At 38.9% G+C, this 24,738-nt stretch overlaps 1 long non-coding RNA gene across 1 annotated transcript; it reads right to left on the reverse strand.

Annotated features, from left to right (window-relative positions):
• Positions 1-10,038: 10,038 nt before the first annotated feature.
• LOC108585490 lies at positions 10,039-24,408 on the reverse strand. The gene is made up of 3 exons (XR_001901908.3): positions 21,609-24,408; positions 19,540-19,723; positions 10,039-10,400 (listed from the first exon to the last, which is right to left on the reverse strand). It is a non-coding gene; the product is annotated as an uncharacterized LOC108585490 (long non-coding RNA).
• Between the last annotated feature and the right edge of the window lie 330 nt (positions 24,409-24,738).

The following is a 24,738-nucleotide window of genomic DNA, read 5'->3' on the forward strand; positions in this document are numbered from 1 at the left end:
CCTAGATTGCCTCTTCCAGCATCAACATAGTTCATTCTCAAAAAATGGTTAAAATGAATTTAAATCTATATATCCAAAGTTGTTTGAAGAAATAATAAATGAGGCAATATTATCCTAGGTTAATTTCTCCTACATGCATAGGAGAAAGGTATTCTGATATATTCTCGTATTATTTGGGAAGATTGAGGTTATGAAAGTATGACTCAGTTAACAATAATATAAAAAACACAGGGTGGGGGGCGGAGCAAGATGGCCGAATAGGAACAGCTCCAGTCTCCAACTCCCAGCCCCTTGGCGACACAGAAGACCGGTGATTTCTGCATTTTCCAGCTGAGGTGCTGGGTTCATCTCACTGGGAGTGCGGACAATGCGGTGCTGGTCGGCTGCTGTAGCCGAACAGCGAGCTGAAGCAGAGGCGAGCATGCGCCCTCACCCTGGGAAGCGCCAAGGGAAGGGAATCCTTTTCCTAGCCAGGGGCAGGACACACACAACCTGGAAAATCGGGTAACACCCCAATACTGCGCTTTAAGCAAACAGGCACACCAGGAATCATATCACACCTGGCGGTCCACACCACGGAGCCTCCCTCATTGCTAACACAGCAGTCTGTGATCTACCGGCAAGGCAGCAGCGGGCTGCGGGAGAGGCGCCGCCGTACTGAGGCTTAAGTAGGTAAACAAGCTGCTGGGAGGCTGGAACTGGGTTGAGTTCACAGGAGCTCAAGGAAATCTGCCTGTCTCTGTAGACTCCACCTCTGGGTCAGGGGGCACAGTAAGCAATAACAAACATCGAGAAACCTCTGCAGACACAGTGACTCTGTCTGACAGCTTGAAAGAGCAGTGGATCTCCCAACACGAGAGGTTGAGATCTGAAGGGACAGACTCCTGTTCAGAAGTGGGTCCCTGACCCCTGGAAGAGTAGCCTAACAGGGAGACATCCCCACTAGGGGCAGTCCTGACACCCCATACCTCACAGGGTGGAGTACACCCCTGAGAGGAAGCTTCAAAGCAAGAATCGAACAGACACACTGCAGCTGTTCAGAAATATTCTATCTTCTGCAGCCTCTGCTGCTGATGCAGGCAAACAGGGTCTGGAGTGGACCTCAAGCAATCTCCAACAGACCTACAGCTGAGGATCCCTATTTCTGTTAGAAGGAAAACTATCAAACAGGAAAGGACACCTTCCGCAAGAAACCCATCGGTACATACCATCATCAGACCAGAGGCAGATAAAACCACAAGATGGGGGAAACGGGGCAGAAAAGCTGGAAATTCAAAAATAAAGGCGCTATCTCGGCAAAGGAGGCGCCAGCTCATAATAACAACGGACTGGGCCGGAGAATGACTTTGACGAGATGAGAGAAAGAAGGCTTCAGTCCATCAAATTTCTCAGAGCTAAAAGAAAGAGGAGGAATGCATTGCCAAGCATGAAACTAAAATCTTGAAAAGTGGAAAGAATTGATGGCTAGAGTAATTATCTGAAAGGTCCTAAGCGAAATGAAAGATGAAAACCATGACCGAAATGCATTGACAAATGCACAAACTTCAGTAACCACATTCGATCAACTGGAAGAAGAGAAAGAGTATCAGCGATTGAGGATAAATGAATGAAATGAAGTGTGAAGAGAAACCAAAAAGAAAAAGAAAGAAAAGGGAAATGAACAAAGCCTGCAAAGTATGGGATTATGTAAAAGACCAAATCTGCGTCTGATTGGGGTGCCTGAAAATTGAGGGGAAAATGGAACCAACGGGAAAACTCTTCGGGATATCATCCAGGAGAACTTCCCCAACCTAGTAGGGCAGGCCAACATTAAATCCAGGAAATAAAGAATGCCACAAAGATACTCCTCGAGAAGAAACAACTCCAAAGACATAATTGCCGGGTCACCAAAGTTGAAATGAGAGGAGGAAAAATTTTAAGGGGCAGCCAGAAAGGTCGGGTTACACAGAGGGAAGCCCATCAGTCTCACAGCAGATCTCTGGGCAGAAACTCTACAAAAACCAGAAAGTGAGGGCCAATATTCAACATTATTCTTAATGAAAAGAATTTTCAACAGAATTTCATATCAATAAACTAAGTTTCATAAGTGAAGGAGAAATAAAATCCTTTACAGACAAGCAAATGCTTAGAATTTTTGTCACCACTAGGCCTGCATTACAAAGAGACCTGAAGGGAAGCACTAAACATGGAAAGAACAGCCCGGTACCAGCCATTGCAAAAACATGCCAAAATGTAAAGACCATCCCGAGGCTAGGGAAGAAACTGCATCAACTAGCGAGCAAAATAGCCAGTTAATATCATAATGGCAGGATCAAGTTCACACATAACAATCTTAACCTTAAATATAAATGGACTCATCTCCAATTAAAAGACACAGACTGTGGCAAACTGGATAAAGAGTCAAGACCCATCAGTCTGCTGTATTCAGGAGGCATCTCTGCATAGAGAGACATACATAGGCTGCAAAAATAAAGGGGGTGGAGGAAGATTGCAAGCAAATAGAGAACAAAAAGCGAGATTTGCAATACTAGTCTCTGATAAAACAGACTTTTAAACCATCAAAGATCAAAAGAGACAAGAAGGCGGCCCCATAATGGTAGGGATCCGAATTCAACAGGAAGAGTACTATCCTAAATATATATGCACCCAATACAGGAGCACCCAGATTCATAAAGCAAGTCCTTGAGGGCTTTTGAGGGCTTAGACTCTCATACAATAATAATAAGGAGACTTCAACACTCCCACTGTCAACATTAGACAGATCAGCGAGACAGAAAGTGAACAAGGATATCCAGGAATTGAACTCATCTCTGCAGCAAGCAGACCTAGTATCTATATAGAACTCTCCACCCCAAATCAGCTTAAGAATACATTCTTCTCAGCACCACATCATACTTACTCCAAAATTGACCCGCGTGGTGGAGTAAAAGCACTCCTCGACAAATGTACAAGAACAGAAATTATAACAAACTGTCTCTCAGACCACAGTGCAATCAGAAACTAAGAACTCAGGACTAAGAAACTCCAATCAAAACCGCTCAACTACATGGAAACTGAACAACCTTCCCTGAATGACTACTGGGTACATAGCAGAAATGAAGGCAGAAATAAAGATGTTCTTTAAATTAATGAGAACAAAGATACAACATACCAGAATCTCTGGGACACATTTAAAAGCAATTAATGTAGAGAGGAGAATTTATAGCACTAAATGCCCACAAGAGAAAGCAGGAAAAGATCTAAAATAGACACTCTAACTGTCATAATTAAAAAGAACTAAGAGGAGCAAGAGCAAAACACATTCGAAAGCTAGCAGAAGACAAAATAACTAAGATCGAAGGAGGCAGGCAGAAGGAAGATAGAGACACAAAAACCACTCCAAAAATCCAATGAATCCAGGAGTTGGTTTTGAAAGAAAAAGATCAACACAAAATTGACAGACCACTAGCAAGACTAATAGAAAAGAGAAAAGAGAAGAAATCCAAATCGACACAATAAAAAATGATAAAGGGGATATCACCACCGACCCACAGAAATACAAACTACCATCAGAGAATACTATAAACACCTCTAATGCAAATAAACTGGAAAGGAAATCTAGAAGAAATGGATGAGAATTTCCTGGACACTTACATAAGACTAAACCGGGAAGAAGTTGAATCCTGAATAGACCAATAGCAGGCTCTGAAATTGAAGCAATAAGTAATAACCTACCAACCAAAAAGTCAGGACCAGATGGATTCACAGCTGAATTCTACCAGAGGTACAAGGAGGAGTTGGTACCATTCCTTCTGAAACTATTCCAATCAATAAAAAGAATCCTCCTAACTCATTTTATGAAGGCCAACATCATCCTGATACCAAAGCCTGGCAGAGACACAACAAAAAAAAGAGAATTTTAGACCAATATCCTGATGAACATCGATGCAAGAAATCCTCAATAAAATACTGGCAAACCCAGTTCAGCAACACATCAAAGGCTTATCCACCATGATCAAGTGGGCTTCATCCCTGGGATGCAAGGCTGGTTCAACATTGCAAATCAATAAACATAATCCAGCATATAAACAGAACCAAAGACAAAGAACCGCGTGATTATGTCAATAGATCTGAAAAGGAAACGACAAAATTCAGCAGCCTTTCATGCTAAAAGCGGCTCAATAAATTGGAATTTATTGATGGAGCATTACCTCAAAATAATAGGAAAGCTATTTATGACAAACCCACAGCCAATATCATACTGGAAGGGGCAAAAACTGGAAAAATTCCCTTTGAAAACTGGCACAAGACAGGGATGTCCTCTCTCTCACCACTCCTATTCCAACATAGTGTTGGAAGTTCTGGCTAGGGCAATCAGGCAAGAAGAAATCAAGGGGTATTCAGTTAGGAAAAGAAAAGTCAAATTGTCCCTGCTTGCAGATGACATGATTGTATATTTAGAAAACCCCATTGTCTCAGCCCAAAATCTCCTTAGCTGATAAGCAACTAATAATTCTCAGGATACAAGAATTAATGTGCAAAAATCACAAAGCATTGTTATACACCAGTAACAGACAAACAGAGAGCCAAATCAAAATGAACTTCCATTCTGAATTGCTTCAAAGAGAATAAAATACCTAGGAATCCAACTTACAAGGGATGTAAGGACCTCTTCAAGGAGGGAACTACAAACCACTGCTCAGTAGAAATAAAGAGACACAAACAAATGGAAGAACATGCCTTACTCATGGATAGGAAGAATCCAATATCGTGAAAATGGCCATACTGCCCAAGGTAATTTATAGATTCAATGCCATCCCCATCAAGCTACCAATGAGTTCTTCCTGGGGTGGGGAAAAACTGCTTTAAAGTTCATATGGAACCAAAAAGAGCCAGCATCTCCAAGACAATCTAAGTCAAAAGGAGAACAAAGCTGGAGGCATCATGCTACCTGACTTCAAACTGATACTACAAGGCTACAGTAACCAAACAGCATGGTACTGGTACCAAAACAGAGATATAGACCAATGGAACAGAACAGAGTCCTCCAGAAATAATACCACACATCTACAGCCATCTGATCTTTTGACAAACCTGAGAGAAACAAGAAATGGGAAAAGGATTCCCTATTTAATAAATAGTGCTGCAGGAAAATTGGTAGCCATAAGTAGAAAGCTGAAACTGGATCCCTTTCCTTACTCCTTATATGAAAATTAATTCAAGATGGATTAGAGACTTAAATGTTAGACCTAATACCATAAAACCAGAGGAAAACCTAGGCAGTACCATTCAGGACATAGGCATGGGCAAAGGCTTCGTAATCTAAAACACCATACTTGGCAACAAAAAGCTAAAATTGACAAATGCGATCTAATTAAACTAAGAGCTTCTGCACAGCAAAAGAAACTACCATCAGAGTGAACAGGCAACCTACAGAATGGGAGAAAATTTTGCAATCTACTCATCGACAAAGGGCTAATATCCAGAACCTACAAAGAACTCAAACAAATTTACAAGAGAAAAAACAAACAACCCATCAAAAATTGGGCAAAGGATATGAACAGGGCCATTTCTCAAAAGACATTCGCCTGGCCAACAGACACATGAAAAATGCTCATCATCACTGGCCATCAGAGAAATACCGTCAAGCACAATGAGATACCATCTCACACCAGTTAGAATGGCGATCATTAAAAGTCAGAAACAACAAGCTGGAAAGGATGTGGAGAAGCGGAACACTTTTACACTGTTGGTGGGATGTAATAGTTCAACCATTATGGAAAACAGTATGGCGATTCTCAAGGATCTAGAACTAGATGTACCTATGACCCAGCCATCCCATTACTGGGTATACCCAAAAGGATTATAAGTGTATGCTGCTATAAAGACACATACTGCGTATGTTTGGTACAGCACTATTCTAATAGCAAGATTTGAATATTTAAATGTCCATCAGTGACAGATTGGATCAAGAAAATGTGGCACATATACACCATGGAATACTATGCAGCCATAAAAAAGGATGGTTTGTAGTCCTTTGTGTAGGGACATGGATGCAGCTAAAACCATCATTCTTAGCAAACTATCACAAGAACAGAAAACCAAACACCGCATGTTCTCACTCATAGGTGGGAACTGAACAATGAATCACTTGGACTCAGGAAGGGAGACATCACACGGGGGGCCTATCGTAGGAGGGAGGGGGGAGGGAGGGTGTGGGAGTTATACCTGATGTAAATAGCGAGTTGGTAGGTGCAGCACACCTTTATGGCACAAGTATACATATACTTAACAAACCATGCGTTATGCACATGTACCCTACAACTTAAGTATAATAATAATAAATAAATTAAAAAAAAGCAGGGTGAAGATAAGAAAATAATTCTGACTATTATCAAGCCTGGCACAATATCATGTGGTATATGGACTGACATATACTATGTGATGTGAAGCATCAGAAGAGAGTGTATCCACTCAGAAATATTGGTATTGTCAAGTAGAAATAGAGAGTCAGTATATTTCAAATCTTATGCATGCTACATGCAGCTGAAATTATGTCTGCTTTAACCCTCAGTGGGATAAAAGTCACAGATCCTTTCTCCCTTGTATGACTGATTCATTTTGACAAAGTACCCACACAGCCTCCATTGTTCCCATACTTTTCAAAGAGATTTGCACCAACTGCTTCCTGAAGTTGTACCGCTTGCATTCCTGAAACCCTCAGATTGGTCCTTGATGTCGCTTCTATTGTTATATTGAAGAGCCAAGTCAAGGCAGCTTGTAGAGGTACCACTGTCCTAACAAGTCACACCAAATTTGCTTCCATAACTCTACTGTCATATGTGGTTTCAAATGAGGTCCTTGCTCTCACCATTTTCAACACCTCTGAGCAATCTGCTCTTCCTTCTCCATAGCCGCTGTAACTGCTATAATCCAAAATAGAATTGGAACTTCACCACTGCTAATAGTTCTTCAGCTCTTTGAGGGCTCTTAATCTTCACCCTGGGCTAAAGATTTGGTTGATCATTAAGTAGCCACCTGAAGATGCTGTCTTTGTGGACACTTAGAGGGATGTCTGCTTCAGACAAAAAGGGTTTGCTCTGGTAAACATCCTGACTTGGGAGTTAATTAGGATAGACAGGCCATTTAGTTAATAATATTTTTTGATCCTAAGCCTTAGGACCCAGTTCCCACTTTGGGAAACAGTGGCCAGACTTCCTATAAGTCTGACTGAGCAAACGTTCACAATATACTGATATCAATAAGCTTTTTATTTGTTAATTTCAGAGATATTTTAATAAATAAAAAAATGTAACTAGATTTTTCAATGGCTTTGCCTAACTCCAATCATCTGTCGTATCTCCCTGCTACTGTTTCTGAGTATTGATACAATGGAATTGGGGATAAATTTGTCTTCAGGTTTCTCAATAAAGAGTGGAAAGCTTGAGTTTATCACTTTTCAATTAATAGTTTGGGATCATGTTTACTATCCTAGCTAGAGACGGGCACATGCACCCCAAGAATACATTTTATATAAGGGCCCCAGTTCTTTCACTTCATTTGGTCTGTGTGTCTGTATTAGTCTGTTCTCACACTGTTTTATAAAAAAGTACCTGAGACTGGGTAATTTATAAAGAAAAGAGGTTTAATTGACTCATGGTTCTGCAGGCTGTACAGGAAGCTTAGTGGCTTCTGCTCCTGGGGAGACCTCAGGAAACTTCGAATCATTGCAGAAGACTAAGGGAAACCAGGTACATTTTACATGGCTGGAGCAGGAGGAAGAGAGGGAGAGCGAGAAAGTGCCACACACTTTCAAATGACCAGATCTCATAAGAACTCTATAACTATGCAGTACCAAGGGGAGAGTGCTGAACCATTCATGAAAACTCTGCTCCCATGATCCAATTACTTCCCAACAGGACCAACACTGGGGATTACAATTTGACATGAGATTTGACGGAGATATAGATCCAAACCATATCAGTGTCTATATTCTAACTCTCCTCAGGATGATATATTTCTACATCTCTGTACAGAAATCATGGTGGAACAATTGCATTTATTATAAACTGTGCAAATTTAATTAAACACAAAGTCTCATCCTCCCAAATTCCCATATTCAATTAGAAATATTTTTCTTGTCCAAAAAAAAAAAAAAAAAACCAAGAAAGCATTGGATAAACAAATCCATAAAATATTTTATACTCTATCCTGTAAGTAGGGTGTCCATCACTGTGCCATCATTTACTCCTTGTAAGCACCTTAATTATTACTCCCCTGGCAGCTTTTTTTAAATTGATTTGATTTACTAAACTGTCTGCTAGAAACCTTGACTCTTCCTGAGCTATGGCATTTTTCTCCTATTTGACATTGACTTCATGACTTTTTAATTTCCTTCCTTCCTTCCTTCCTTCCTTCCTTCCTTCCTTCCTTCCTTCCTTCCTTCCTTCCTTCCCTTCCTTCCTTCCTTCCCTCCCTCCTTCCTTCCTTCCTCCCTCTCTCTCTCCTTCCTTCCTTCCTTCCTTCCTTCCTTCCTTCCTTCCTTCCTTCCTTCCTTCCTTCCTTCCTTCTTCCCTCCCTCCCTCCTCTCTCTCCTTCCTTCTTTCCTCTCTCTCTCCTTCCTTCCTTCCTTCCTTCCTTCCTTCCTTCCTTCCTTCCTTCCTTCCTTCCTTCCTTCCTTCCTTCCTTCCTTCTCTCTCTCTCTCTCTCTCTCTCTCTCTCTCTCTCTCTCTTTCTTTCTTTCTTTCTTTCTTTCTTTCTTTCTTTCTTTCTTTCTTTCTTTCTTTCTTTCTTTCTTTCTTTCTTTCTTTCTTTCTTTTCTTTCTTTCTTTCTTCAGTGAAAGAGCCACTTCTAGTTGCAACCCAAGGGGAATGTCACTGGTGTCATCAGTTGTAGAATTTTTCTTTGTAGTGACTTTCTCTGTTATAGCATCATTGTCTACCTAGGGAAACATCCATGGCCAAGAATATGTGTTTCATATTTTATGCGTTTTACATGAGTATCCTGCAGGATGATAAAGAAACACACTAACTGACATATTTAAGTTCATTTAAATAATTGACCACTTTTTGTTGATTATCTGGGTGGTTCATAATCTGTGTAAGAAACTCAAATTCAATAAGAATTTCATATCACTGTACACCCAGACTTTTAAAATATTAAGTAAACTTGTCTTTTCTTACACTGGATTTAAGAAATTTTGGAAAAGCAAGGAGAAAAAAATCCTGAAATAAACAGCTGTATTTTGCCAAGGAGACTTCAAATTGGAATTCTCAACTAAGCACAGGCATGTGGTATTAAATCTCCACTGGCATGAGCTAGTGAATTTTGCAGAAAAGAGTACATGTGAAAATCAGCAAACTCAAGCTTTAGGGTAGTTCACCAAGGGAATTGAATGACAGTACATCTTGAATCTACTGGTTTTTGGCATGTTTAGTGTTTGTCTTAGGACAAGTTTAAATATTGACTTCTGTTTGTCAGAATGAATGTAATCATAACAATTATGAAAAAATTCTTTCCTATCATAAAGATTCTGAGTGTAGCTGAATTAAAAAGTTAATAGGAATGTTTAAGAGAAAAGACTCATGGATTTTCCTTTGTTAACTCAGTTTTCCTCTTTATGACTCAATGGAATAAAACAGAACATTCTGACATTCTTTTAAATTAAAGGAAGAAAAAATTTCCAGGGAATCCCATTCCATTTAAACTCTTCTGACTCTGAACAGAAGTGTCATTGCTATTCAATGTGACAAATTATAGTTTAAATTATTCTGCCTAAAACAAAACGAATATATAAATAAATAGGTTTTCAGCCAACATCTTGATGATTTTAGCAATATATCCACAATGAGGATGATCTCTTTTGTTCTATGACTTAGCACTGTCCTTATTAGACAACACAAGCTTCAGTATAACCTTGTTAGGTATTGGTATGCTGCAGACAAGCAAAAAAAAAAAAAAAAACAAGGCAAAATAATCTTATTTTGCAGATATTCTTTTCCAAATATTAATTTTAATATAAATAAAATCCAGACAATATTTTTGTGTGGTTAATCAAATATACACTATCATTAGAGGATTTTTGACATTTTAATGATCTTTGGGTCATATTGCTATTTCACATCCTGCCAAGGGTTTCTTCCAGTTTAATTATATAACAGTAGACAAAATGTTCCAGTAGTATATGAACTGGCATCCAGCTACAAACACGAAACACATGTGTTTGCAATTTAAGTCAGAGAGGGCACTTTGGTTAAGACTCAGGAGGGGTCTGTGTTGCAGCTGGAAAGGTGACTCCACTGGAGTTGGGTCCACTGGACTGTGAGGCGGGGTGAGAGGCTGGGCATCAAATACACGTCACTCCTCATAGTGTTCCATCGCGTGGTAGTCACTCAGCCTCTCTATTTTTTGGTTTGCTCACCTACAAAATGGGGAAATATTTGTCAGCTAAATATATTTAGGGGTCTCCAAAACTTTACAAAAAACTCAAAAATCAAATGACTGTAACTAGCCCAACATGAGAAATATAATTGCCTGTCCATTTATCTTAAAATTCAAACTAACTCCTGGGGAATTCTAAATATGAATTGCTGAAAACTAGTTCAAAAGATGGTATTTATTATATTTTTGAGTGTAAAATCTGTGATGTTAAGGGCTCTGCTTCTGCTGCTTCTGCTTATTGGCATTTACAATCTTGATATTGGAAGTATAGTCATATATATTCAGCACTTACACTATCATAAATGCACTCATTAAGTCAGTGCAAAATGAAAAACTCACACTGAACATGCTAATAATAAAAACATTTATATAGCACTCAATTATGTACTAATTGTCATTACATTAATGATTTGTTTTATTTTTGCACTAACGCCTTTACAATAGGAAGGCCAAATGTTGTATTACACTCCCCTTACTGGTGAGGGAAGTGAGGCTTAGAGAAGTTGTCACCTGTCTAAGGCAAACAGCTAATATGTGAGAGAGACAAAATTTGAGCATATCTTTCTTTGTGGTTATAATATCAAGTTAGCGCAGGTTAAAGGCTGTAGAAAAGTTACATTAAACATAAAGCAATTATGTTGCAGGAAATCAGACATTAAATTTTTATTAAGACCGTTTGACCCTTATATTTTTCACATTTTAATTGTTGTGTATATTTTGCTCATATTATTGATAAAAATGAGAAAGATTTGAAATGGTGGATTAAATTCTACAAAGCAAATACGTCACTGAATTTATAGCATACTTGAATTTACCCAGAGAATTTTTCCAGAAACCCTCACTGTCTTGGGTGAAGATTAGCCCTGTCATCACGGGTGGTACAAATTCTGAGAAGTTCTGTAGCAGAATAAATGGTTTTATTTCCAGGTTTTCCTATCAGTGATAGTAGCATTGGGGGAAGCAAGTAATTTCTTCACAGATGGGGTCGAACAAATAATAGCGTGTGACAAAGTGAAGAAACAGTAAGGCTACGAAGTAATCAAAGAAAGAAAAATTATTGGCACCTCACTTTTATCTTTGGCATACACAGGAGCACACGTTTAGAAACGAAGGAAATATTGCCTATGTTGTCATATACCTTAACGGGTTCAGGAATCCTGTGGCAAGAAAGTATATTCTAACTGATATATTCTTTGCTACAGGTAAGTTTTTCGCACAAACTTAAGTGCGTTATCAAAACAGAACTTTAGGTTTTTTGGTCAAATTGTTATGGGATCCTTGGGGGTGTTGCTTTTCTAGCCAGAAACCTCTGTGGCTGGTGGCGCCTTTTCCTGAGTTTTGCTCGGGCCTGCTGGGCCCACTTGGCCTACCAGGCTGCACTGGGCTTGCACTGCCGGCCTGGATTCCACGTCTCTGAAGAGACTGGAGCAGAGCGGCAAGAGGTGTGTGAGTGAGCAAAACTGTAGTCTGGCCACGGCACACAGGCACGCTGGCTGCTGCAGCGGGGTGGGCAGCTCCACATGCCAACACAGGTGCCAGTTCCCTGTGAGGCTGCAGCTGGCCCAGTCGCCCTGCAAGCAGCTTTCATGGCTGCCACCAGGGAATGTGGTGGTGTCTGAGAGCTTGGAGACTCCAGGAACTGCAGGGCCCCAAATGAGGAGTCACAGCCCTGGCTTGGGGAGCTCCCAGGTCTGGGCCCCCTGAAGGGCCCCAGCTCTTATCTCCTCCTCTCTTATCTCCCTCTTGTCACCTGAAAGGTAGCAAACAAGGGGCGTGTTTCAGCTCTGTTTGTATTATAGCTTTTTTAGCCCCACCATTCGGTGGGTCCTGAGTTCTTGTCCTGCACACAGGAAGAATGACATATGCAGACAAGTGGAGGGTGAGTAAGATGAAGAGGAGCTTTATTGAGCCATCGAACAGCTCGGAGGAAACCAGCAGAGGGTAGCTCCTCTCTGTAGCCTGTGTGTCCTAATGAGTGTTCAGCTCTCAGCAGAGAGAACAGATCGTCTCTGCAGGCAGGTTGTCCCAATTACAAAGGCAAGACTCCAATGATCTGTTCATCAAGGAAGAAAAAATTATGGGTGAACCATGAAAAATGTGGTGATGAACTAATTTGTAATTTTTATCATTTGGTATCAATTTGTAATTTTTATCATTTAATGCCATTCTCAAAAGAAAACAAGAGAAAGATTGTGAGCGAGAAAATAGTAATAAGATTCAGCTGCAACCATGATTGCACTGAAAAGTACGCAAAAAGCAACAGGATCTTCCAATGGAACACATGCCAGGGCACAGCTTCTTTTGTTCTCATTACTTTGACAATAAATTTTAATATTTTCCAGAAATTTGGATCGATATGATAAGCAACTATGTTTATAGTAATTTGATTACATCTGTTAAATTAAAAACAGCTAAGAAGTTCATGTATTGTTTGCTATTTGGAGATTAATGAGCAACTAAAGAGACTGGCATCTGTAGAAATTCCAAACAACTTTGGTCCCATTTAGTTCTTATAATAGTTGAAATGAGGGCAAGATTACATATTCTATGAGATCATCTTGCCTGAACTATCTTACTCAATTATTCTCTTCCTGATATTGAGTTAGTTCTATTGCATCATTAAAAATTTTTATGATGCTACATTAGTTATGTACTTTATCCACATCTTGAAATTTATTTGGTGTTTTGTGGACTATGTAATTTGAGTTCCTGCAATTCTGCATGCATCATCAGTATTCATAGCTGTAAAGCATGCATCTCTTTCTAAGTGGCTTTTCAATAAAATTAATAAGAAAGTACAATGCCACTGGAAACGTGTTGACTCTAGTTCATCTTGTTAACTGGAAGTAAAAATATTACATGCAACCTCTAGCAATCCTGTTTTATACAATATTATCATACTAGTCTAACTCACAAAATTATAACCATTTTGTTGGTGGACCAAATCTTGCCAACCAAGATCCAGGTTAATGGGTTCAGACATATTAAAATAAAGATAGCATGTAGTACAAATACTTCTATTAATTGCTAGTTGACCAGGCACACATTCTCTTAGAAAACCAGCAAGGCTAATCTCTTGATTAAATTTATTTGATGAAACACAAAGAGTAAAACTTTAGTTATCTGAAAACCATTTGGAGACTAGTTTAATACAATACCATTAAAATGTTTATAGGCCTTACAATCTGCTAGACATAGTGCTAGTACTGGAGAAAATAAGATGGATCTCTCCCTGAAGGAGATCATAGTTATATCAACAAATGATGCCAGAACATTGTGGTAAATTCAATAATGAATACGGGGTACAGTGATGGAAGGCATAGGAGTAGAATGAGTACATTCTGGGGAACAACTGCATGAGGTTGCAGAGAGGTGGGGGACTGAACAATGAGAAAAGACATGTGAGAAACAAAAAGGTAAGGGAAATAAAGACAAGAAGAAATATTCCAGTCAGAGGGAAGAGAGGCTCACGAAGCACTGAGAAAAAGTGTTATAATAAGATATTTGAAGAATTGCAAATATGTCATGTTTACAAGGAAGAGAAGTTTGAAACTATACTGAACAAGAATCAAAGTCACATATGTAGGGAGGAATGACTTACACAGCATGTAAGAACCTTGGAGATTTGCATGTATACCAGTGGTATCAAAACACACAATGAGTAAAATAAAATAAATTTTAAAAGAGCATTCGTTTGACATATGTGTGTTTACTTATTTATATAATTGTATGTAAACTTCATTAGAGTAGTAATTTTTAAAAACAAAAACCTATTGTATTTAATGATATCTTTCTATTGTCAATAACAGTACCTGGACATGGGAGTCTTAATAAGTCACTATTGAGTGAATGATATACCTTATTAAACCCAAATAAAAACAAATTCCAAGGGGATGTTCTAAAGGTGAAAAAAATGTAGTTTTAAGGGTTCTTCTAATTGGGATGGGTTTATATTGTTATTAGCTGATATGCAAAGTTCAATATATACTTTGAGGTTCATCCCTCATGAAAGCAGATATAAATTAATATTTCTGGTAGTCTTCTTAATAATGTTGAACATTTTTGCCTAGCGTCTTATCAAATCTTACTAGATCATCCTTTTCTTTACCTTGAGATGGCACTGGGTGTTAAGGGAAGAAGATGTTTCAGTTCTACAAGTTTTAACTTGCTCTTTGTGCTTATATTCTTTTTTTTGTGCCAAGGCTCTTTATTCTTTTTTTATTTTTAATGATACTTTAAGTTCCAGGGTACATGTGCACAACAAGCAGGTTTGTTACATATGTGTACATGAGCCATACTGGTGTGCTACACCCTTTAACTTGTCATTTACATTAGGTACATCTCCTAATGCTATTCTTCCCCACTCCCCCCACCCCAGGACAGGCCACAGTGTGTGATGTTCCCCACCCTGTGTCCAAATGTTCTCATTGTTCAATTCCCACCTATGAGTGAGAACATGCAGTGTTTGGTTTTTTGTCCTCGTGATAGTTTGCTAAGAATGATGGTTTCCAGCTGCATCCATGTCCCTACAAAGGACATGAAGTCATCCCTTTTTATGGTTGCATAGTATTCCATGGTGTATATGTGCCACATTTTCTTAATCTAGTCTATCATTGATGGACGTTTGGGTTAGTTCCAAGTCTTTGCTATTGTGAATAGTGCTGCAATAAACATACGTGTGCATGTGTCTTTATAGCAGCTTGATTTATAATCCTTTGGGTATATACCCAGTAATGGGATGGCTGAGTAAAATGGTATTTCTAGCTCTAGATCTTTGAGGAATCGCCACACTGTCTTCCACAATGGTTGAACTAGTTTACAGTCCCACCAACAGTGTAAAAGTATTCCTATTTATCCACATCCTCTCCAGCACCTGTTGTTTCTTGACTTTTTAATGATCACTATTCTAACTGGTGTGAGATGGTATCTCATTGTGGTTTTGATTGGCATTTCTCTGATGGCCAGTGATGATGAGCATTTTTTCATGTGTCTGTTGGCTGCATAAATGTCTTCTTTTGTGAAGTGTCTGTTCATATCCTTTGCCCACTTTTTGATGGGGTTGTTTGATTTTTTCTTGTAAATTTGTTTGAGTTCTTTGTAGATTCTGGATATTAGCCCTTTGTCAGATGAGTAGATTGCAAAAATGTTCTCCCATTCTGTAGGTTGCCTGTTCACTCTGATGGTAGTTTCTTTTGCTGTGCAAAAGCTCTTTCGTTTAATTAGATCCCTTTGTCAATTTTGGCTTTCCTTGCCATTGCTTTTGGTGTTTTAGACATAAAGTTCTTGCCCATGCCTATGCACTGAATGGTATTGCCTAGGTTTTCTTCTAGGGTTTTTATGGTATTAGGTCTAACATTTAAGTCTCTAATCCATCTTGATATAATTTTTGTATAAAGTGTAAGGAAGGGATCCAGTTTCAGCTTTCTACTTATGGCTAGCCAGTTTACCCAGTACCATTTATTAAATAGGGAATCCTTTCCTTTCCCCATTTCTTGTTGTTGTCAGGTTTATCAAAGATCAGATGGCTGTAGATGTGTGGTATTATTTCTGAAGGCTCTGTTCTGTTCCATTGGTCTATATCTCTGTTTTGGTACCAGTACCTTGCTGTTTTGGTTACTTTAGCCTTGTAGTATAGTTTGAAGTCAGGTAGCATGATGCCTCCAGCTTTGTTCTTTTGGCTTAGGATTGTCTTGGCAATGCGGGGTCTTTTTTGGTTCCATATGAACTTTAAGTAGTTTTTTCCAATTAAGTGAAGAAAGTCATTGGTAGCTTAATGGGGATGGCATTGAATCTATAAATTACCTTGGCAATATGGCCATTTTCACAACATTGATTCTTCCTATCCATGAGCATGGAATATTCTTCCATTTGTTTGTGTCCTCTTTTATTTCATTAAACGGTGGTTTGTAGTTCTCCTTGAAGAGGTCCTTCACATCCCTTGTAAGTTGGATTCCTAGGTATTTTATTCTCTTTGAAGCAATTGTGAATGGGAGTTCACTCATGATTTGCTCTCTGTTTGTCTGTTGCTGGTTTATAAGAATGCTTGTGATATTTGCACACTGATTTTGTATCCTGAGACTTTGCTGAAGTTGCTTATCAGCTTAAGGAGATTCTGGGCTCAGACGATAGGGTTTTCTAAATATACAATCATGTCATCTGCAAACAGGGACCACTTGACTTCCTCTTTTCCTAATTGAATACCCTTTATTTCTTTCTCCTGCCTGATTGCCCTGTCCAGAACTTCCAATACTATGTTGAATAGGAGTGGTGAGAGAGGGCATCCCTGTCTTGTGCCAGTTTTCAAGGGAATTTTTCCAGTTTTTGCCCATTCAGTATAATATTGGCTGTGGGTTTGTCATAAATAGCTCTTATTATTTTGAGGTACATCCCATGAATACCTAATTTATTGAATGTTTTTAGCATGAAGGGCTGCTGAGTTTTCTCAAATGCTTTTTCTGCATCTATTGACATAATTATGTGTTTTTTGTCTTTGGTTCTATTTATATGCTAGATTACGTTTATTGATTTGCGAATGTTGAACCAGCCTTGCATCCCAGGGATGAAGCCCACTTGATCATGGTGGATAAACTTTTTGATGTGCTGCTGGATTGGATTTGCCAGTATTTTACTGAGGATTTTTGCATCGATGTTCATCAGGGATATTGGTCTAAAATTCTCTTTTTTTGTTGTGTCTCTGCCAGGCTTTGGTATCAGGATGATGTTGGCCTCATAAAATGAGTTAGGGAGGATTTCCTATTTTTCTATCGATTGGAATAGTTTCAGAAGGAATGGTACTACCTCCTCCTTGTATCTGTGGTATAATTTGGCTGTACCATCTGGTCCTGTACTGTTTTTTGTTGGTAGGCTGTTAATTATTGCCTCAATTTCAGAACCTGTTATTTGTCTATTCAGGGATTCACTTCTTCCTGGTTTAGTCTTGGGAGGGTGTATGTGTCCAGAAATTTACCCATTTCTTCTAGATTTTCTAGTTTATTTGCATAGAGGTGTTTATAGTATTCTCTGATGGTAGTTTGTATTTCTGTGGAATCAGTGGTGATATCCCCTTTATCATTTTTTAGTGTGTCTATTTGATTCTTCCCTCTTTTCTTCTTTATTAGTCTTGCTAACCATCTATCACTTTTGTTGATCTTTTCAAAAACAGTAGCTCCTGGATTCTTTCCTAACATCAATGGTCTTTACAATTTGGCATGTTTTTGCAGTGGCTGGTACTGGTTATTTCTTTCCATGTTTAGTGCTTCCTTCAGGAACTCTTGTAGGGCAGGCCTGGTGTTGACAAAGTCTCTCAGCATTTGCTTCTCTGTAAAGGATTTTATTTCTCCTTCATTTATGAAGCTTAGTTTGGCTGGATATGAAAATCTGGGTTGAAAATTCTTTTCTTTACAAATGTTGAATATTGGTTCCCACTCTCTTCTGGCTTGTAGAGTTTCTGCCGAGAGATCTGCTATTAGTCTGATGGGCTTCCCTTCGTGGGTAACTCGACCTTTCTCTCTGGCTACCCTTAACATATTTTCCTTCATTTCAACTTTGGTGAATCTGACAAGTATGTGTCTTGGGGTTGCTCTCCTTGAGGAGTGTCTTTGTGGCATTCTCTGTATTTCCTGAATTTGAATGTTGGTCTTCCTTGCTAGGTTGGGAAGTTCTGGATAAGATCCTGCAGAGTGTTTTCCAACTTGGTTCCATTCTCCCCGTCACTTTTAGGTACACCAATCAGATGTAGATTTGGTGTTTTCACATAGTTTCATATTTCTTGGAGACTTTGTTTGTTTCTTTTTACTCTTTTTTCTCTAAGCTTCTCTTCTCACTTCATTTCATTCATTTGATCTTCAATCACTGATACCCTTTCTTCCAGTTGATCAAATCAGCTACTGAAGCTTGTGGATTTGTCATGTAGGTCTCGTGCCACAGTTTTCAGCTACATCAGGTCATTTAAGGACATCTCTACACTGGTTATTCTATTTAGCCATTCATCTAATCTTTTTTCAAGGTTTTTAGCTTCTTTGCAATGGGTTTAATCTTCCTCTAGCTTGGAGAAGTTTGATTTTCTGAAGCCTTTTTCTCTCAACTTGTCAAAGTCATTCTCTGTTCAGCTTTGTTCCATTGCTGGTGAGGAGCTGCATTCCTTTGGAGGGGGAGAGGTGCTCTGATTTTTAGAATTTTCAGATTTTCTGCTCTGTTTTTTCCCCATCTTTGTGGTTTTATCTACCTTTGTTCTTTAATGATGGTGACGTACAGATGTGGTTTTGGTGTGGATGTCCTTTCTGTTTGTTAGTTTTCCTTCTAACAGTCAGGACCCTCAGCTGCAGGTATGTTGGAGTTTGCCAGAGGGCCACTCCAGATCCTGTTTGCCTGGGTATCAGTGGCAGAGTCTGCTGAACAGCAAATGTTGCTGCCTGATCATTCCTTTGGAAGCTTCGTCTCAGAGGGTTACCCGGTCGTGTGAGGTATCAGTCTGCCCCTACTCGAGGGTGCCTCCCAGTTAGGCTACTTGGGTTCAGGAACCCACTTGAGGAGGCAGTCTGTCCATTCTCAGATCTCAAACTCCATGCTGGGAGAACCACTACTCTCTTCAGAGCTGTCAGACAGGGACATTTGAGTCTGTAGAGGTTTCTGCTGCCTTTTGTTTGGCTATGCCCTGTCCCCAAAGGTGGAGTCCACAGAGGCAGGCAGGCCTCCTTGAGCTTCGGTGGGCTCCACCCAGTTGGAACTTCCTGGCAGCATTGTTTACCTACTCAAGTCTCAGCAGTGGTGGGCACCCCTCTTCCAACCTCACTGCCACCTTGCAGTTCCATTCACAGACTGCTATGCTACCAATGAGCGAATCTCCTTGGGCGTGGGACCCTCTGAGTCAGGCGCAGGATATAATCTCCTGGTGTGACGTTTGCTGAGACCGTTGAAAAAGCGCAGTATTAGGGTGGAAGTGACCCAATTTTCCAGTTACCATCTGTCACAGCTTCCCTTGGCTAGGAAAGGGAATTCCCTGACCCCTTGTGCTTCCCGGGTGAGGCGATGCCTCGCCCTCCTTCGGCTCATGCATGGTGGGCTGCACCCACTCTCCCACACCCACTATCTGATAAGCCCCAGTGAGATGAACCCAGTACCTCAGTTGGAAATGCAGAAATCACCAGTCTTCGGAGTCACTCACACTGGGAGCTGTAGACTGGAGCTGTTCCTATTTGGCCATCTTGGAATCGCACCCGCTGCTTATATTCTTAGTATTATCTTCAGTCAGTGATGTTTTTGGATGAATATTTTTAACCACTCATTCATTTTCTGAAATTTTGTCTAGTAAAGAATAAGTGATATAATTAATGATATGGTTTGGCTCTGTGTCCTCACTCAAATCTCATGTCAAGTTGTAATCCCTATAATCCCCGTGTGTTGAGGCAGACACCTGGTGGGAGGTGATTGGATCAGGGGGACAGTTTCCCCCAGGCTGTTCTTGTGATAGTGAGTGAGTTCTCATGGGATCAGATGGTTTTATAAGGGCCTCTTCCTACTTAACTCTTTCCTCTTCCCTGTTTCCATATGAATAAGGTCCTTGCTTTCCCTTTGCCTTTTGCCATGGTTGTAAGTTTTCAGAGGCCTCCTTAGCCACGTGGAACTGTGAGTCAGTTAAACCTCTTCCTTTTATAAATTATCTTTATAGCAGTGTGAAAATGAACTAATATAATTAATAAATGCACTTGCTGATACATAGAGTGGGAGTGTCACCATCAAACTTTTCACTGAGGCACCTCATCTCTTACCTCTGAATTCTTCTTATTTCCTGTGTGACCACATATCAGTGGAGTTGAGGCAAAGTACCGGGGCCTAACTATATATTTCGCATCAATACAGCTCAATGCATTTCTTTTTAAAGATAAAAAGTGTGGTGCCATAAATGTAAATGTTTTAACATTTGTTTCTTATACTGTAAAGGATTGTCTTTTCCCTCTGAAGAGTATGCATCACCAGTTGGAGACCATGATTATGAAAACTGAAAATGATGGAAAAGTATTGAAAACAGAGCGACATGTTTAGACTTCAATTAAAAGAATTGCTCTGTAACTAAGTTTCTTAGACAGCTTTAAGTATTTATTTTAATTTTGTCATTTTGGCTGAATAGAAGACTTTCTAATATGTAGTTTAGATTTCTTTAATTTATTAATTACCATTATAACAGTACTTATATTCTTGTTTTTAACACTATTATAATGTGCAGCAATACAGAAAGCTGTTTAGATTCTATTACAGTTTTAAAAAAACATGTGTTGGCTGGGCACTGTGGCTCATGCCTGTAATCCCAGCACTTTGGGAGGCCAAGGTGGGTGGATCACTTGAGGTTGGGAGTTTGAGACCAGCCTGATCAACATGAAGAAACCCCATCTATACTAAAAAGATAAAATTTACTGGACAAGGTGACACATGTAATCCTAGCTACTTGGAAAACTGAGGCAGGAGAATAGCTTGAACCTGGGAGGCGGAGGTTGCAGTGAGCCAAGATAGTGCCATTGCACTCCAGCCTGGGCAACAAGAGCGAAACTCCATCTCAAAACAAACAAACAAACAGACAAACAAACACTATATTGTGGCCCCATATTGTTATTCTTTTAAAATCCCTGTTGTTGATTTTCAGAAAGCTTTAGCCTCTTCTCCTATATCTAGCTATTGTTATTATTATTATCCTTTCCTTCTTGACTCGTCCAATTTAATATATATTTAGAGAACATGAAACCAAGATTACAGGGCTTAGAAAAATTATATCTAAAATAAGGCAAGATGTTTCTGAGTTCGGGCCTGAGGGATATTCCTCTATGTAAATTGAGTATGTAGTTGATTATGTGGACTCAATAATTCTGGTCTTTTGGGAAGCTTTTTTGGCTCAATTTTTGAGTGTAGGATAAATTCCAGATAAATATAAATATTACTAGACCTCTGAGTTCTGGACAAAGAAAGCAATGCCTCTGTGTTTTACACATAGTGTTGATGGTTGCTCTTTATAAAGACTGGTTAACATTTCTTTTCATTTGTTAGGACATTTGAACTTCTAAATTTGCTGAATGGTTGAGTAGATATAAACAGGAAAACCTTGATCTTGACACGCAAATTGACTACTGAAAGCAGGATGAAGAAAGAGGAAGAAAAGAGAGAGTAAGGAGGGTAAATGCATACAAAATCTAGAACTTACTGTGAGCAGGAGCCCTTTCAAACTGCAAGTGAACCCTGCATAAAGTCACAGTGTAGAGGTATAAGAAGAGGTACCTCTGCAGATGGTCAGAGGGAGGCCATGGCCACTTGGGTGTGACACAATAATGACACTTTGGCAGTGCACACTGCCGGGCAAACAATACTCAGTGGGTGTCTAAGAGGAATATAGGCTGAGCTGACTTCCAAATAAATCAACTTATGATAAACAAAACTGTCTCCTTCATACATTATTGGGTGCCCAATGAATCAAGATTGTATTTATTCCGCTGACTATCGGGTGATTCACCCATTTTTATAAAAATTTTCATAAATACAGAAAAGCTCTAAAGGCAATATAAGAACACATACACATCTTCTCAAAATTATCCTATTTACCTCAGGCTTGTTTAAAGGAATAAAGTGTTAAAGATGCAGTTTAATTTCTTTTTAAATCCCTTCCCAGCCTCAGAATTGAGAGAGTGTGCCTTCTACTACTAAGGGCAATTTTGGAGTTTGAGAAATTAGCAGGAAAAAATAAATATGTGATTTTATTTTCATCTCATATTCTGGGTTATGCTGTACATAAAGTAAAAGGAAGTATTACACATTCTTTTTCTATAGATTTGTTTTTCTTTTTCATCATGTAATAGTGCATCAAATGTCTCATCAGATATTCATTAGGTCTACTTGATGGATAGCAGTACATTTGTTTTGGCACATACATTGTGGGTAAGGAGTTTCTAAAGTCGTGTTTAATGAAGTTACATAGTTTTAATACCTGACGAGGGAGTGCCCCGACTGAGCAACCACAAGGGAAATAAAATGATTAAAACATCCTAGCTGCTGTTCTTTTTCACTTAGGAAACACAGAATACCAGATGCAGATATTTTGGGTGCAGAGTTTGCCTGTAGACAAATTATTTGTCTTTCCCATATGATATTTTATTCTGGATCATAAGATAGGAAAGATTGTCACAGGTTGCATTCCCAGGAAGCAGACACAGATTTGGGGTTTGCATGCAAGGGTTTTATTGTGTAATGCCTTGGGAACACTCCTGATGAGAGTGAGGGAGGCAGGCTTTTGCAGAGGAAAAAGTTGAACTGTGATGCAAATACAACACAGGACTTAGCTGATCCCATGGAGCTCTTGAAAGCAGGGTGGCCCTTCTCACCTTTCCCCATTTGAGGCAAGAGTAAAAATGCTTGCTTCTGTGGAGGGAGTGATAGCCTTCAGTGAGGCAGTTCCTCATGGTCTAAGGTAATTTCACGAGAGGGCCTTAAGTGCACACCGTCAGCAGGAAACACTACCAGCATCTGGAGAAATGAGTGCCACAGTCCTGAAGGGGGAATCCACAGGGCTCGCCATAGCACTCAGCCTGTACATGCAGTGTATTTAAAATAGCATAAAGCAGACACAAGGGCATGTATATTGTTAATAGTCAAATCACATGTTGTTAATAGTCAAATAATCATTCAATTTCATCAGGGCAGCTATCCAAATTAATGTAATTTGATTTTTCTGCCAATATGTATTTTATTCTTAGTAGTAAAATTATAAAAGTATGTGAATGTTTTTTCATATCTTTAAACAATTAAACCATTGAAATATCTATTTAAGAACTATTTCATGAAGATGATCTCAAGCAATCAGACAGTAAGGGGATGTGCAAAAGTAAGAAAAACCATGTTCATTCTAAAGAAACAGTAATATAATTTGACAGATTAAATACACAGATGAGAACAATCATGTAACAACACATAAGAAAGTGCACAACAATGTCATGGAATGAAAATTCTAGCACAATATAGATTGCGGAAGCTGCCAGAGTATGTTGGTGTCTGTGCTGGTGAAGAAATATCATTAATAAAAGGAACACTTGAAATTTTTCCTTTTACTTTTCTCCAAAGGTACTGCTTTTAGTAGGTTAAAGGTAATTACTGTCTCATTATTCTTTTTGTAAATACCTAGGTTATCAAAAGTTATCAAAGGAAAAATGGAACAGATACATGTTAGTTTCCAAAACTGTTTAGTCCAGTAATTAATTTAAATGATGTTGCAATTGTATGACTTTGGTTACAATCTGGATTAAGTAATTTCCCCGAGTAGTTCTTTGTATACCTATAACGGAAAAGACAGAGAACATAAGTATTATTCTTGTGTTCATAAGAGCAGAGTCGTAGTCCTGATCTACTAGAAGTCAGCATTCTGGTGAAAATGCATTTACCATGTTGTTAACCATATCTCTGCGATACACAGCTACTGTCCTCTATATGATAGCCTATGATGTTAACTATTCCTTAAGTTTAGAAGGAAAACAACTACATTTAGAAGTATTAATCCTGTAGTTCCATAGGATTCTGGAAGAAATCTGACTACTGAGGCTGATTGATTGATTGGAATGATATGATGTTTGAGTGAAATGTCTGAATATAAAAATTATATAGTATAATCAGGGCCCAGGCTAGACTAGGTTTTGTTCTGAAAGCTTCCTTGAAAGTTGAAAGTTTGGAGTTCATGGGAAAATTTACCCAGTAAGCATCATTTTCCTTAAAATAAAGTTACAAATGAGAGGCAGTCCTAGGCTAGTTCTCAGATGTTTAACAAAACTCGATTTTCTTAGATCTAACTTTGGGTCAAGGTTTCACTAAGTATGGATCCCTTGGTGAGTTGTGAGCTCCAGAGGTGACATGGAAATCTGGTGGCAGAAGAGGCCCCAGGGAGAGGAGAAAGAAGGAAGCGAAGCTTCCAACAACCTGTATCTCATCATGGAGAGAAAAAGTGAGCTGAGCAGTAAAGGAAGAATGTCTGTTGAATACATTAATGCCATTTCAATCTACAAGTTGTTTCCATGTTAGGGATTGTTTTAGATGATATTTTAGGATAATACTTTAAATAAATAACATTCAGTTTGATAGTTTTAATTCAAATTCATTTTGATATTTGACTCAAATTTATTTCACTTTGATAATTTTTCACTTGCTTGTGGTAGTTTTAAAATATGTCTTTACTTTATGGTCTTAATTTTTACTTTCTTTTGGATTGTATTTATTGCCTAAATAACATTATAGTAACAATACAATAAATCAAATAGAAGAAAAATTTACTCACCATCTCCTCAAGTTGACATATC

The sequence above is a fragment of the Papio anubis genome, chromosome 6 (assembly GCF_008728515.1).
Source record: "Papio anubis isolate 15944 chromosome 6, Panubis1.0, whole genome shotgun sequence".
Lineage (NCBI taxonomy): Eukaryota > Metazoa > Chordata > Mammalia > Primates > Cercopithecidae > Papio > Papio anubis.